General features: G+C 43.9%; 1 protein-coding gene across 1 annotated transcript in view; it reads left to right on the forward strand.

Annotated features, from left to right (window-relative positions):
* The first annotated feature begins 2,783 nt into the window (after positions 1-2,783).
* znf219 (zinc finger protein 219) overlaps positions 2,784-16,613 on the forward strand; it is a 26,049-nt gene continuing 12,219 nt past the window's right edge. The window contains exon 1 of the mRNA XM_037675405.1: positions 2,784-2,905. The gene's annotated coding sequence lies outside the window, so the exon portion shown is untranslated. The remainder of the gene's footprint in view (positions 2,906-16,613) is intronic.

The raw sequence follows: 16,613 nt of genomic DNA on the forward strand, positions 1-16,613 counted from the left end.
CCCAAGTGGAGGCGTTGAAGTATCTTGGGGTCTTGTTTACGAATGAGGGAAAAATGGAGTGAGGGATCAATAGGCGGATAGGTGTAGTGTCTGTAGTGAAGCGGGTGCTGTACAGGTCTGTCGTGGTGAAGAGAGAGCTGAGTCAAAAGGAGAAGCTCTCAATTTACCGATCGATCTACGTTCCTACCCTCATCTATGGTCATGAGCTTTGGGTTGTGACCGAAAGAACGAGATCTCGGATACAAGCGACCAAAATGAGTTTTTTTCTGCAGGGTGTCTGGGCTCTCCCTTAGAGATAGGGTGAGAAGCTCTGTCATCCGGGAGGGACTCAGAGTAGAGCCGCTGCTCTCCACATAGAGAGGAGCCAGTTGAGATGGCTAGGGTATCTGGTTAGGATGCCTCCTGGACGCCTCCCTGTTGAGGTGTTCTGGACACATCCCACTGGGAAGAGACCCAGAGGAAGACCCAGGACACGCTGGAGGGACAATGTTTCTGGGCTGGCCTGGGAACGCCTCAGGATTCCCCCGGAGGAGCTGGCCCAAGTGGCTGGGGAGAGGGAAGTCTGGGCCTCCCTACTTAAGCTGCTACCCCCGCGGCCCGACCCCAGATAAGCGGAAGAAAATGGATGGATGGATCATTAGAAAGTTATCATTAGTTTATCAGCTGTGACATCAGTCAGAGTGTGGAGAACAATTTTCGGCTAAAAGCTAACAAAACGAGGGCCTTTAGTCATTTTTCAGACTTATAAAACAACTCTTTCACAAAAAGGAAACACCCGTCTGAAAGAATGTTGCATTAGCTAATATTAAACTCGCATGAAGTGCAACAATTGTTTAGTTTGTCGTCGTTTTCTGAACCAAACTAAACGTTTACTAGACTATCCCTTTAGGCTTCACAAACATAAGCAGGAGGTTGAGGAGCATTAAGTGTAGAACCACTAGACTGAGGAACAGCTTCTACCCTGAAGTTGTGAGACTCATGAATATCTAACCAGAAAAATCACTGTAAGGACACTTTAATTGGTGATATGTCGTTTTATCTGTGCTTCTGATCATCCATGCTGCTGATCTCTTGCCTTTAAGCTGCTGTATCCATACCCATCTGCTCACAACAGACTCATGTTCAGGCTGCTTTTTAATACACCATATTATATCACATTATTATTATTTAGCGTATATCTTAGATCCTTATATACTGTTTCTTTTTTTATACTTAATATATTTGCTATTTTTGGATGTAACTGGAACCTTGAGTACACAATTCCACCTCATGTACTACATGTGATGCGAATGACAAAAAAGAACCTTATTGTTAGCCTACTTGTATTTTTTCCTTCTTTTGGCTGCTCCCTTCTTCAGGGGTCACCACAGCGAACTAGGTCGCACGGAGACTTGGCGACTGTTTTTATGTCGGATGCCCTTCCTGACGCCAGAAACCCCAGTTCTGTTTTGTTCATTTTTGTTATCACACAAACATAAATGTACAAAAGTGACACTGTTAGTGGACCTAAAACAAGATACTTTATACATAAACTATATATACGTATACTATGTATATCTAGCTGTTTTTTTTGCTACTTTTTCCTTTTGACTGTCCTTTTGGTTGCCATTATATTTTAATTTGTAAAAAAAAATAAAAATTGTATGCCTCTTTTATGATTGTCTATAGTTGCCATTGTGGTCTACTGTTGTCATCACACTTTGTTAAAGAAATCAGGTCGCTCTTGTAAATGAGTCCCCAGGCTCAGTGGGATTTACCTGAGTAAATAAAGTTGAATGAATGAATGAATATATGTATAAAGTATACGTATATACATTGTATACATATATACATAATATACGTATACTATATATATACTTCTTCAGAGGTTGCCATGTCGAACTAACTCGCACGAAAACTTGGCAATAGTTTTTACGCCGGACGCCCTTCCTGACACAACCACAGACCACCGAGCTACCACAGCCCTCTGTGGAGCAGAGAGCTGCTGTCTAGGGCACCCGGGGGGGCAGATGGTAACTAACCTGTTTAAATAAAGGTTGAATGAATGGTGGAGGTTGAGGGCCTTGCTCAGGGGCCCAGAATGGGGCAAAGGAGGGTGGAGGCAGGTGCGGACTTTCCAGTCTCAGGCTCACCTTCTCTAACCTCTGCTCCACCAGAATTGTAGTCTACTTGTATACTAAGCATTTTCATTTTAAACAACTAGATTAGAAATATGACATGTGCTTATGTTATTGTCTGTCTGTCATCCTGTTTGGGGGGGGGGGGGGGGGGGGACTCTGGAAACTCCCCAGGGACTTGGCGGTGATCTACCTTTACACTGAGAACCCCATGCGTCTTCCCATCCATCCTGTGTCCGTGGGCTTCGGAGGTGGCCCATCAGCACGTTTAACACCCAACCTTCCACTATCACTTTTACACTTTATATTTCTTTACTTTATTTCCTCCCTCCCCCTCCAAGAAAAGAGGGGACAAATGTGTCTGAAGTGTCATCTGCCCCCCCCCACCCCAGATGCCATATTTAGGATACAAATGTGAGGAGATGACAGCGTTTGTAAAATGGAGCCCGTGCTGAGATTATAATTAACATTTCCAACCTACATCACTCTCCCTCCCACTTCTCCTTCGCTCCCCCCCCCCACCCCCCTATTCACTCACTCCTGTACGATAAATGGGGGGGGGGGGGGGGGTGAATGCAAGAAGAAAGGAGAGAAGGGGAGAAAGAAAAGAAAGGAGGAGAGTGAGAGAGAGAGTGAGCAGAGGGTGACCAAACGGAGGGAGGGAGGGGGAACAGCGTATGCTTGTATACAACCCTGATTTCCATTTTTTTCCCAACTCGTAATGTATTTAATTCAAGTGAAACGTAATCATGACGTGTCGTGTCATTAATCTCCTCGCCGCCTCTCCCGTAAGTACTGAGTCTTTACTTTCAGCATATATCCTATATCTTCATTTAAACCTTTTACTCTCTTTACGCGGCTCACGCGCACTTTTACGCGGGGCTGAGGGGAGGGTGGCATGAAGCAGCATTTCCAAAAATGGTGAATTTACTGCGACTGTTGTTGCCCTCTTTTTTTTTTTCTTCTTCTTCTTCTTCTTCTCGTCTGCCTTTTTTCCCCTCCTCCAACCAGGATAAATAGTTATTTTTTATTTTAACGTGCAGGTGCGCGCGAGCGAGCGAATGCGAGTTGATTGGCATACGTTTGTATGTATGAGCCGCCACTTTAATGGGTCATGTATGTGCGCGCGTGCTCGATTCGTGACCGTGACTTAAAAAAAAAAAAAAAAAAAAAAACAAGCGAAGAAGAAGTTAACCGGTAACACTTGGAGCAAAGTTGCGACGTTAAAAGTGCACATTTACGTAACTTCGTAGTAAGTTGTAAGCGGACGGTTCTTGGTTCGAGTCCGGGCGAGGACTGAACGAAAATTAAATGCTTATTTTAAAAAATAAAAGACGCTTGAGTAGAGAAAAGTAGCTTGTTTTTTTTTTTTTTTTACTTTTTCCGGGGGGGTTAAAATGAGGGTCAAGTTCACGGTGGAAGAGACGACATGTTGGTTATAAAAGTGCTTTCTTTTGTAACGTGGGGAAGTTGATTTGAAGGAAAACACGACTTAATTCTGTTGTTGGGCTCCGTGCGCGTTGTTGTTGCCACATAAGCGCCGTCACTTTCTTTATTTATCGCTGGTTTGAAGCTTTAAAGGCGATAATCCTCACTAGTGTTTACTACAGCCCGTGTCCTAACGTCACCTTCCGTGCTTTATAGTGCTGCGTTCACGACCGCTTGTAAAAACAAAACAAGTTCGGTTTTTACTGTTCAAAAAATTAAACACGTTTTTTTTTTTTTTTCCTGTTTCAGGGGAGGGCATAGATGTTGATGTGAGAAATGAAATCCATGATGGCACTTTCTTTCTTTCCTCCTCCCTGCTCGCTCACTCGTCTCTTTCCCCTCCCTTAATCTTTTGTATAGAAAATTTAGGAACAAAATGGAGCAGGCTGACATGACACGCGCACGCCACCTCCGACTTCTCCCAAACTAACAACTGCTCGCGCTCTTCTTTCACATTTTTACAGTATTTTTTTTTATTCCTTATGTCTAGAATCGTCAGAGCGGGGTTAATCTTATTTTAGTGGGGCTGTTTGTGTGCGCATTGTTTGTTGATGCTTATTTATTTCATTAATGTGCCTCTAATTGAGATGGCCGCGAGAGAGAGAGAGGAGGAGAGGAGGGGTGAAGGAGCGTGCTGAAAATGGTTGCACGTTATTGACGCACATCACAGGGGCGAGGAGGAAATTCCTCTTGAGATAAGGCGCAGACGTGTCATCTGGGCTGACCAGACACTCCCGTCGCCTTTTTCAGGATCCACTGGAAGATGTTCAGGGATCCTGAAATGTCCTATTTTTATACAGCCACCCTAAATGTCACACGCGGAGAGAGCATGGAAGTAGGCTGACATGACTGGCTCATATATGTACATATTTTTCTCTAGAGGTTCCCTAAACTCTTTTATTTTTTTTTATTTAACTTTTGAAAAGAGCACCAACAAAAGTGAAAGTATGCGTATAAAATACTGAGATGGAATTATAGCCATTTTTTAATGGACAAACTTGTCAATGACCTCACATTTCTAGAGCTTGTTCAGCTCGAAGCATGTGTTGAGAATGACTCAGCTACTGTTGCATGGAAAGAGTTAGAGCCATTTTTGTGTTTTTGTCATATTGCTTTATCAGCGTTTAGTGTATATTTTACATCCCTTACTGTTTTTTTTTTTTTACACTATATTTTTTTTACTATTGTTGGATGTAACCCTGTGTACATAATTTCGTTCCACCTCGTGCGCCACATGTGGTGGGAATGACAATAAAGTTGACTTGAACTTGAGCTTTTCTAAGTTCAGCTGGCTGTAGCACCCATTTTTTAATTGTGTTGATGGTGAAAATAACGAGTTGTGGACGTACAGTAGTCCCGCTATTATCACGGGGGGTTACGTTCCACTCACCACCGTGATGGGTGAAAAACCGTGAAGGAGGAACTCTTATTTATTTTATTATATTATATATTTTGAGGATTTACAAACCCTACGTCATTTTCACAACATATGTATATGTACTGTACAGTAGTGCAAAATGTTACCAGCTCTGCAGACCTGCCCTGCAGCGACGCAGCCCATCGCCTCATCCAGGTTGATGTCAGAGTTTCTTTATTTGTCATACGCGCCACATGTGGTACATGTGGTGGAACGACATTGTGTACTCAGGGTCCCAGTTACATCCAACAATAAAATGTTCAAGAAGAACAGTAATAAGATCTAAGATATGAACTAAGAAAAACGTTAACTAAAAATACACTAAACACTAGTAGCATAAAAACAACACGTAATAATTATTTGTGACTTTCCTGCCAGTTCTGTGAGCTTAATAGATACTTCTGACTTTGCGTTACAAAACTTTCCCCTCCATTTCAGCAGAAAGCAGCAGAAGCACTGGTGGCTTCTGGGTAGTCTAGTTCTTTTGACTGGTTTTACAGTGTAGGCTTATTGAAAGAAAACTACAAAATGGCAGCTCCTGTCCAAAGTATCTTATTTTTTTGTTGACTTTTTATCCCGTCCCATCCCAATCACGTGAGTAATATTAAAGGCAATCGTGTGTCGTGTACAATCTCACGTTGAAAAACTAGGACAGTCGAATCACGAAGTCGCGAGAGTACTGTATGTTCAGTGATTACTTTCTGAGAGGTTTAGAAAAAGGCATTCAGTGGTTCATGAGATATTTTCCTAACAAACATGGAGTTAGGCCAAAGCTTTAAGCGCAGGTGTTGAACAGTGAGCAGTCCTTTGTGTTGGGAGTGACTCTCAGCTACTACCACACCAGATTTTGACCTCAACAATTGTCAAATTGACTAATCTATTGCAGTTCTTGTGCTTTCAAAGATCAGCTGGCTGTGGTAGCCATCTTGAATGGGACTGATTCACTAACTCAGTCAGTTGTAGATGCACACCCAATGATTACTTTCTAAAAGTTTAATTAAAATCACTCCACTGGTTCATGAGATATTTTTGCTTACAATCAAACAAACACAGACACAGGATAAAATTGCCTTTCACCTTTAGTGGCGGATGATAACTAGAATACCTTAAAGAGACATGCTGACCTTTTGACATTGGGTACTATGTAAAATTAACAATGAATATCTTACCTGTCAGCGTTGATGTATAAAAACTTGAACTTCAAATGGACTGACAAGCTAAGGTCCGAGCGAAGCTAAGATGAAAGTAGACTTATGCAGAGCTTAAAGAACTCCAATCTCAAATCTTTCCTTCGTGGATCACAGTTTCAGAAACCAGTATGCTTTAGTCAGTTTCTCAATGTATGATTATTTACACAAAACTAAGATACTTTAAAAGTATAATTAGCAGCACCAGCTAGCTGTAGCACTTTTTATGCGTCATGGAGCATTTATGGCAGGAACGTAATTGTCTTTTTTTGCTAAATTAGCCACACAATGTGACATAAAGGTGATGTAAAAGTTTAAAAATGAGCATTTTCCTGATAATATTTTAAGCTACAAGTTGTTTTAAGACAGCAGATGTTTTCTTAAGTGAGTCTGTTTGGACAAGCCATACTTGGCTCACTGATCCAGTCCAAGAGGACCATGGTTCTGTCGTGTCTAGACCTAACAGAACCTGGAAGTTGAAGCTGGAGTGACACTGACCTTCCCTGTTCGCTAATCCAAATAAAAGTTTGAAGTCCCCTTCAGTGTAAACACTGAACATCTGAGTACATGGAGAAAACCCTTGCATGCATGAGTGAAATATGCCAACACCTCATAGAGAGGCTGCAGGGGATTTTTAAACTTGCAGACTTCTTGCTATGAGGCGATAGCTACAACCGCTGTACCACCGTGTCACTCGTACTTCTATGTTTTTTGAACTCAATGAGATTCAAAGAAGTACTGATATTTGAATCTCCATACCACCACCAAATAAACATTACACAGTTATTTTGCCACATATATTCAAATAATCTTGACAAAATGCTCCAGGTTGCATCACAAATGCTACCGCTAGCTGCCACTGCTTTGAAATCACATTTGTTTCAAGACAGCAGTGATCCATTATGGTTTTAGCTGCAGGTGAGTTAGCCGTTAGCTCGTCCGTCTTCTTGAACTTGAGCTCTATTTCTCCAAACTGAGGTCAACCAAAGTGGTAAATCCACAACACAAGTTATTAAAGGGATAGTCTGTTCATTTTTTAAAGGGGTTTTTCTGTCTATTAGTTATCTACGGGCAGCACGGTGGCACAACTGGTAAAGCTGTGGCCTCTCAATGAGCAAGTTACACTGGTTCAAATCCTGCGCCGGGGGCTTTTCTGGGTGGAGTTTGCATGTTCTCTCTGTGCATGCGTGGGTTTTTTCCGGGTGCTCCGGTTTCCTCCCATAAACCAAAAACATGCATGTTAGGCTGATTGGTAACTCTAAATTGTCTCTAGGTGTGAGTGAGAGAGTGAATGGTTGTTTGTCTCGTTTGTCTCTATGTGTCCCTGTTATGGACTGGAGACCTGTCCAGGGTGTCCCTCGCCTCTTGCACAGTGATGGCTGGATATGGGCACCAGTGACCCCCCACGACCCAAAAAGGTAGAAGCGGGTAAAGATAACGGATGGATGGCTGGATGGATAGTTATCATCAGCAGTGTTTCTCATACTTTACTTGCCTTGAAAGGGCACTCATCTGTTCCATGATTTTTTCGATGGGGGAGTTGGAGTCAGTGGGGAGATTGAGACATGTCTTTGTTTGTATCAACAGTTTTCGAGCAGGCGGGGGTAGGGGGTGGCGGCTCAGCTTGGGGGAAGCAGAAAGCTGCTTAGCTTTTTAGCTAGCGCATCTGGATCGCCTGCCGCTAGCTTAGCGATACGTCAATGCCGATTGGGGAGGTGCGCTGTTCGGTTCGGTTGGCAGGGCGCTCGGTTCTGTTGACCTGGCCGTGCGCCCTACTTGTGTAATGGTAGGGGAAACACTGAACAGTTAGTATCTTATAAAGCACCGAGTGTGGAAGAAATGGCAGGCGTCTTTGTCCAGGCTAGGTTAATGGCTAGCTAAACTAGGCTAGTTAAAAAAAATACCAGTGTGAAAGAACATCACATTAGCTATTATTAAACCTTTACACTTTTCCATGAAAATGCTTGTTTAGTTTCTTGCTATGTTCACTACCAAACAATTTTTGAGTTTCTACGCAAACGTCAGTCCACTCAGTCTAAAGTTTACCCAACTCCCTCTGGAATCAGCAGCTGAAATATTCCTTCAACATTTTAAAAGAGCACCTACAGAAACAAAACTTTAAATGAGTAAAATAAAACAATGTTGACAGTTTTTCCTCATATCCATTGCCAGATTTATAAGAATACCATAAATACTCAAGAACAAGAGCCATTTCACACAATGTCTTTTCTTCTACATAAAACCCATACATCCCTCTCTACAGGTTGTCTGCTTTTGGTAACAAGCTGATGCTTCCATGTGAAACCCTTGCAGGTCCTCATCAGGATCCAGCTGCACTAATGAACATTAAACACCGGCCCCGCATTAAAAAGGGTCTAATGGTTTTTACTCATTCAGACCTCTGTCTGCTTTTTGTCTACAAGTAGTGTCCTCCTGTCACCATCAATACCGCCTACTTGCTATCTTTGTGCATATACTGTACTTGAAGAGAGGCTGGGTACACACACACATACACACACCATCCAGGTGGCTCCTGGGAACAAGAGTGTATGTGAAGGGAGAAAGAGACAGAGTAAAAAGGAGAGGAGTGTAGCACAAATCAAGGCTTCTGATTGATATAATTGGGTCATTAGTGCGCCGCGGGAGAGGCACCTGCTTGCCCTCAGTTAGGGAGAATCTACTGCATTGTGACATTTTGAGACTGTTGAGAGTTCTGCCGCCTGCTCGGGATTAGTTTGTATTTAGAGCTTTAGGGTCTTGCTTAAAAAGTGCACCACTGTTGCTGCTCGCCTTCGAGTTTGTGGACCAGGTTGAAAACATTCTCACAGCAGAATAGAGTTGGCTTTGACCTCCTGTGCATGTTTGGTGTAATTTTAGATAGAGAAGCAAACAGCAGGTCACAAGGAGCATCAGGTGGGGGGGACACCCGCTGTGATTTTTTACAGCAAACTCAGAAGGCAAAAATGTGATTGCACATTCCTGTGTGTTCATATTCGTTTGTCTTTTGGCAAATTATCCAACCATCTATTGGACAAAATTTAGTGAAACTCTTAAATATTCGTTGAATGTTCAAGTACACCCCATTAACATCCATCCATCCATTATCTTTACCCGCTTCTTCCTTTTCGGGTTGTGAGAGTCACTGGTGCCCATAGCCAGCAGTCACTGTGTGAGAGGGGGGGACACACTGGACAGGTCTCCAGTCCATCACAGGGACACATAGAGACAAACGAGACAAACAACCATTCACTCTCTCACTCACACCTAGGGACAATTTAGAGTTACCAATCAGCCTAACATGCATGTTTTTTGTCTGTGGGAGGAAACCGGAGTACCTGGAGAAAACCCACGCATGCACAGAGAGAACATGCAAACTCCACCCAGAAAGGCCACCGGCCGGGATTCGATCCGGCGACCTGCTCGCTGAGAGGTGGCAGCTCTACCAACTGCATCATCATGCTGCCAGAAATGGTTAAAACTTGGTCAATTTTATTGATATTTAGCTAAAACCTGATGTCATAGTAGATGGCAGTCATTCACAGCACGAGTGTTAGATCGTTCATAATGTTTTTTTTTTTTTTTTTAAGGTTCAACCATAACGGCAAATCCCTCATTTCTCAACATAATACGATCTTAGTCTGAAACTCTTGCCTGAAAGGTGGCGGACGATATGCATTCCTTCAATGAAAGCAAAGTCTTTAATTGTTCAATGAATCAAAATGTTGAAATAGATATTATTAGGACAAAATACGTAGAATATAGCTACGTAACAGCTTCAAGCCAAGTGTCACCTAGAAGGAGATTACATGGACCGTATATTTCCCCAGAGTGGATGAAAAATCAGCCCACCGTGCCATTAGACGTACTATTTTACCTATGATAAAGCTCCTCTACGTGTTCACATGTCTGGTATTTGTTATACACAAATTCCACAAGGAGGTCACAGTGTAGGGTCGGCATGCCTGGAGCTTTTGTTGCTCAAGGACTCTCAAGAGAAGGAGGAGGGTAGAGGTGGTGGGGGAGTGTAGCTGATGGAAGAGTTTGGATTTGTGTGCCACCTTATGAATGAAGTGATTGACAGTTCTCTGGACAGATTTGGATCTATGATTGGGACAGAAGAATCATCAGGTAGGTGTCTGTTCTCCCCTGTTAGATGCTTTTCTTCAGTTCTCTCCTTCCCAGCAGGTGATCTTTAGCCTTTCAGGAGGAACACAGCCCATAAGTTATTTGCATGCCAGAAGCAGCTCTTCTCCAACAAGCTTCTTCAGACTTGTAATCCCAAATCAGACAAGTCAGTCAGTCAGCACTTGCACTCAGTGGTTTTGATGCTCCGTGGCCCGTGTTGTCTCTGAGCCAGGCTCTTGTTTCTGTGCCGAGGTGCTGTGATGTTTCAGATGCGCACGCTCAGATCCTGCACCGTCTCGACGCTCTCCGAGCAGTGTGCTGAAACATCGAGCGAGTGTCAGCCTTCTCCGCCCGAGGAGGAATACATTCAGAGAGAAGAAGAAGAAAAGGTTTGGGAGAAGATGGAGGGAGAGAAATGAAGTGGCATGGTTCGAGAGGAAGAAACGGAGAAAAAGAAAGTGAAAGGCAGGAGAAGTGGCAGGAGATCCAGGCTCACTTTTTTTCCCACATCGTTTTGCTGAGCTGGCCCTGAGAAAACCGCTTAAGAGCTAAGAACATTCTGAGAGTTCTGTTGAATTCTTGTTTTACAGCTTTTCCCTTCATGTTCCTCCTCATAACATTTGCCAAAGGTCATCCACGTTCCAGCTTTTTTCTCGTTTTAAGGCAAAACTGAGACATTTCATTTAGATTTCATACTAATAAGTTGAAGCACATACAACCAGTTCTCCACTCACACCTTTTAACGTTTGTTGTTGGAGGTCCATCCTTATCACTGTGTGAGCTACAGAATTAAGGAGAGGACACGAGCCAGGCAGAGTTGGAGTGAAGTGTGTTGGGGTTCAGGGAAAGGTGAAGTGAAGGAAATGAACACCGTCTGCGAGGAAGTTTGTCACGTGACAGCCATTAAAAAAACCCTACGGGGCCAGATCATACTGTACCTCACAGACTACAAACACCTTTAACTTCCTCTTTCAATTACTTTAACCCTTTTCACACTTTGTGTGTGTGTGTGTATGTGTAAGGTCAGCAGTGTTTCCCCTAGTTTGCTTGTCTTGGCAGGGTGCTCATATCTTCTGTGATTTTTGTTGCCGGGGAGGGTGGTGGTGGAAACGGCTCAGCGTGAGGGTGACTGAGCGCCACCTCCATAGTCATAACGCATCTGTATTGCGCACCACTTGCTTAGCGCTACGTTAGTGCTGGCATCGACATGGCGGAGGTGCACCTGTCACGTCTGTGTTGTGCGCTGGTTGTACCATCAGTTTTTGTGGAGGGTGGAGATAGCTCAGCGTGAGGGCAACAGGGTGCTACCTCTATAGTCATAGCTTTTTAACTAGCACGTGTCTTGCACGCCACTAGCTTAAATTCTGGCGACACGAAAGTTAAGCCCTGCAACTCACAGAGTAAAATTGAAACCCTTTGCAAATGTTTTGAGACATTTAAAAAACTCTCTTGCGAATGCCATCTGCAATTTGTCACCACCAGTTGTGGCCTATTGAAATGTCAACATTATTCCGACTAGACTGACCAGCTAATGGCTAGTTTGAATGCAGCTGTCCACAAACAATTCTCAAAAATATCTATTATTTTTCAAAGAGGTTCATGGAGAACTTTATACACCTTTAGAACACCTCCATCCATCCATCCATCCATCCATTCATCCATTATCTTTACCAGCTTCTTCCTTTTTGGGTCATGGGGGTCACCGGTGCCTATGTCCAGCTATCACTGTACGAGGTGCGGGGTACACCCTGTACAGGTTGCAAGTCCATTACAGGGCAATTTAATTACCAATCAGCCTAACATAGTCAGTTTCAAATTAGTTATTTACATGTCAAAGTCAGGGCAGCATGGTGGCGCAACTGGTAGAGCTGCTGCCTCTCAGCGAGCAGGTCCTTGGTTCAAACCCCGGTCCAGGGGCCTTTCTGGGTGGAGTTTGCATGTTCTCTCCGTGCATGCGTGGGTTTTCTCCAGGTACTCCGGTTTCCTCCCACAGTCCAAAAACATGCATGTTAGGCTGATTGGTAACTCTAAATTGTCCCTAGGTGTGAGTGAGAGAGTGAATGGTTGTTTGTCTCGTTTGTCTCTATGTGGCCCTGTGATGGACTTGCGACCCGTCCAGGGTGTACCCTGCCCCTCGCACAGTGATTGCTGGACATGGGCACCAGCGACCCCCGTGACCCAAAATGGAATAAACGGGTAAAGATAATGGATGAATGGATGGATGTCAAAGTTAATTTTATTTTATTCAAGGATTCAAGGTACTTTATCATTCACATCGCATGTGGTACATGAGGTCGAACAAAATTGTGTACACAGGGTCCCAGTTACATCCACCAATAAAATGTAAAAGAAAAACAGTAATAAGATCAAAGATATGAACTAAGAAAAATATTAACTAAAAATAGGCTAAGCACTAAGTAGTACAAAACAATATGCCGAACAGCAGCTTGAACATGAGTCTGTGTGAGCAGATGAACACGAATGAACACAGCAACATGAAACAGATCAGCAGCAACATGATGTGATTATCCTGATTAGAGATTCATGAGTCTAACAGCCTCAGGGTAGAAGCTGTTCCTCAGTCTAGTAGTTCTACACTTAATGCTCCTCAACCTCCTGCCTGAGGGGAGCGGGGCAAAAAGTGTGTGTGCTGGGTGAGTGGGGTCCTTCTTGAAGCAAGTGGCCCTCTTTCTGTATCTGGAGGTGTAGATGTCTGTGATGGTGGGGAGCCTGACTCCAACAGACTTCTGTGCAGCCTTCACCACTCACTGCAGAGCTTTCCTTTCTGCAGCTGTGCAGCCTCCATGCCACACGTTGATGCTGTAGAACATGATGCTCTCCACTGCACACCCGTAGAAGGAGGTGAGGACTGAGCTTCCCAGACCAGCTCGCCTCAGCCACCTGAGGATGTAGGACAGTGATCTGCAACCTTTATGATCAAAAGAGCCACTTTTACGCCTTTGTTCACTAAATTAAAAATGTTCAGAGCCGCAACAACAATGCTACAACTGTGATTATCAACTGGTGGCCCATAGGCCACTTTAGTTTGTTGGAGGGGGCTTTTGTGGCCACCATAGGAGTGACATTATAAAGCTAAAAATGTGTAATCGGTGTTTCCCTTAGATAACTTTCCATGGTAGGGCACTCCTCTCATCCGTGATTTTTGTCAACAGTGGACAGGGGGCGGGGGCAGAGACACGTCTGACCTGCGAGCTGTTTGTACCAACAGTTTTGGAGCGGGGGGGTGGGGTTTCAGCATGAGGGTGCAGGAAGAGGTAGCATGAGCGTGCAGCCTTTGTTTTTTAGCTAGCTTGCCTGTATTGCGCACCACTAGCTTTGTGCTACATCACTGCTGACATGGGGAGGGGGGCACATTTCTGTTTGGTAGGTGGGACACTCAGTTCTGTTGACAGGGCAGGGTGCACTACTTGTATAATGGTAAGGGAAACACTTCTAATTATTTTTAACATTATTAATAGTTTTACAATTTAAGACAAATGAAAGGACCAGATTCTTGAAGGGGGGGGGGGGGGGTAGTTTCATTAATTAACAAAAACTGAACTATGTGGACCTATTTCATTTTTTTAACTGGGGGGAAAAAATAGAAATGAAGCATAAAGTTAGTGTGTTTTACTCCTTATACTTGTTCTAGTATTCACATATTTGCAAAAGAAATGACAGGAAAACTGTTAAAACTAGTCCTCTTTTGTTGTTGGTATAACAACCAATAAAATGCAGTTTTATGTTAGTTTTTGTCATAGCTTGAAAGAGTCGCTCTAGAGGAACCTGGATGCCCTAGATAACATCTCTCTGCTCCACACAGAGGGCTGTGGTAGCTCAGTGGTCTGTGGTTGCATCAGGAAGGGCATCCGGTGTAAAAATAATTGTCAAGTCTTCGTGTGAGTTAGTTTGCTGTGGCGACCCCTGAAGAAGGGAGCAGCCGAAAGAAGAAGTTTACCTATGAAATTGATGACTTTTTATATTCTATTTGTTATTGCTTCATGAGTCTATAGAGGTGATATATTCCAATAATTCCATATTCCAAGAGCCAGCTTCAGTAAACTAGGGTCAGAGCAGCAAGGCCCCCTGCCCAGTCATGATGCACCCAAATTGTATGGCCCCTCCTTCAGGTGGTGAGCCCATAAGAAGATGAACCAATGCAACATTTGGACTGAGCCCGAACGGGCACCATGGATAGAGACTCAGTCAACAGGTACTCACTGACAAACCTCCGCCGTTAGGTCTGGCTCCATAGTGGGCCCCGGTAACCACATCTTGGCAAGGGACATCAAGCTCTTTGTCATCTTCTGTCCTTCCAAATATTTTGAATAGCTCTTTGTGTGGCTTGTCATCTAGGACCAATCTGCGTTGAGAGACCAGGGGAATGCCCCCCAATGGCATAGCTGCTATATCATTCAGGCATACAAACTCCTTCACCACATTAAGGTGGTGATTCACAGAGGAGCTCACAAATACAGCTGAAATGAATTTTCTCTGTAGGGTAGCTGGACTGTCCCTTAGAAATAGGGTGAGAAGTTCAGTTATCTGGGAGAGACGGAGTACAGCTACTACTCCTCCACATCAAGAGACAGTTGAAGTGGTTTGGGCATTTGGTAAGGATGTCCCCTGTATGCCTCCCTAGGGAGGATTTCTGGGCACGTCTAACTGGGAGGAGACCTCGGGGAAGACCCAGGACATGCTGGAGTGACTATGTCTCTTGGCCGGTCTGAGAATGCCTTGAAAGAGCTTTAAGAGGTGGCTGTGGAAAGAGATGTCTGGGCCTCCCTGCTCAAGCTGCTGCCCCCGTCTCCCGACTCCGTAACATGCATATGGATGGAAGGACTCCAAAACAACATGAACTGTTAAACACAATCATAAAAAAATATGTCAAGAAACATTTGCTGAGAAAGACTTTAAGCAACTCTTGGAGGCAAAGCGACACACATTCACACTCCTAACCGAGCTGATGGTGCGCTGCTGCCCACACACAGTTCTAAACACTAAGTGAAAGGATCTCACACCCTGATATTTACATTAACAAAGCTAACATGTTCAAACCAGCACCAACGGGCTTCACTATAATGCCTGTGCTATTTAGACAACGACATCAAAACCTGCCAAATATCAACTTGTCTGAACATATTGTACTCCCTTTCCATTGGCAACTTTTTACCAGAGATTTGCTGTGTGACTCAGCAACTCGCCTCCTCCACTCCTCTTAAGGCAGGCGTAGTATTTAAACAATAAAGATGTTCTTTTTTATCACGAGGTGAGGGGGTCATCAGGTACTTTATTGCCCACAAAGTTACACAGAAATTACCGTAATGGCAACATCACAGCAACGCTTAAAAACACCTGCAGTAGGCTTTTAAGCTGTCATTACTTTGTGTCATTACACTCGTCGAACGCTGCACATTTCAGAGTCTGAGAAGAATCAGGGAAAAGTGCAGGTGACTGTGGTTAAACACTTTTTTCCTCCTTCGTATCAGGTATCAACATGCCTCTCAGTTCACATCTGGCTGTTTAAGCGGATCACATTTATGCCTGACATTAAAAGTGCACTTTTATTTTTTGCGGTAAATTCAAATTGAATTTCCTCTACAAAAAAAACCCCCACACTTCCTTTACAACTCCCGGCAATGTCTGAGCGCAGCTCACATGTCCGGGCAGGGCGGGGACGTATAAGTTACATTTGCTGATAACGTGAACAAATGCGCCTCTTGGCCTCGTCTGGAGGTGCCTCAGTTCACCGCTTCTTCGGCGCATTCTTCGGTTCGTTTTGCACCTTTTGTTGTATCTGCTTCTGCTCTGACTGATTCCAATCTGATTTCTGTCCCCTTCGCCCCCCTTCCTCCTCCTCCCCAACCCTCCCTGCATCCTTTGCTGCACCTTATCACCCTCTCTCCATCTATCCAAATTTTCTTTATTGGCACTGACAGAACTGGTGGCTGGTGACAGCCACCGTCACGGTGGAACAATGCGCTCATATTCGTATGATAATGCCGTCAGTCTGAAACACCACCGCAGATACATTTATATCACTACTGTTACTGTGCTTATTTTTCAAATGCTTTTTAAATCTCATATTATAGCGCCGTTCCCTTGACTTTTTTTTTTTTAACATTCCTGTTTTCTCCTCGCCACCATGTTGGCAGTCAAATTAAATCCCTCTCACGGCCTCTGGCAGTGTCTTTCTGACACTGCCCAGTTTGTAATGGCACTGTATATTTCTCTCCGTCTGTCATTTCCTTTTCTCTGTGTCTGCCTCCTTTCTCTCTC

This window comes from Nematolebias whitei, chromosome 1 (genome assembly GCF_014905685.2).
Source record: "Nematolebias whitei isolate Nwh7 chromosome 1, NemWhi1, whole genome shotgun sequence".
Taxonomy (NCBI): Eukaryota; Metazoa; Chordata; class Actinopteri; order Cyprinodontiformes; family Rivulidae; genus Nematolebias; species Nematolebias whitei.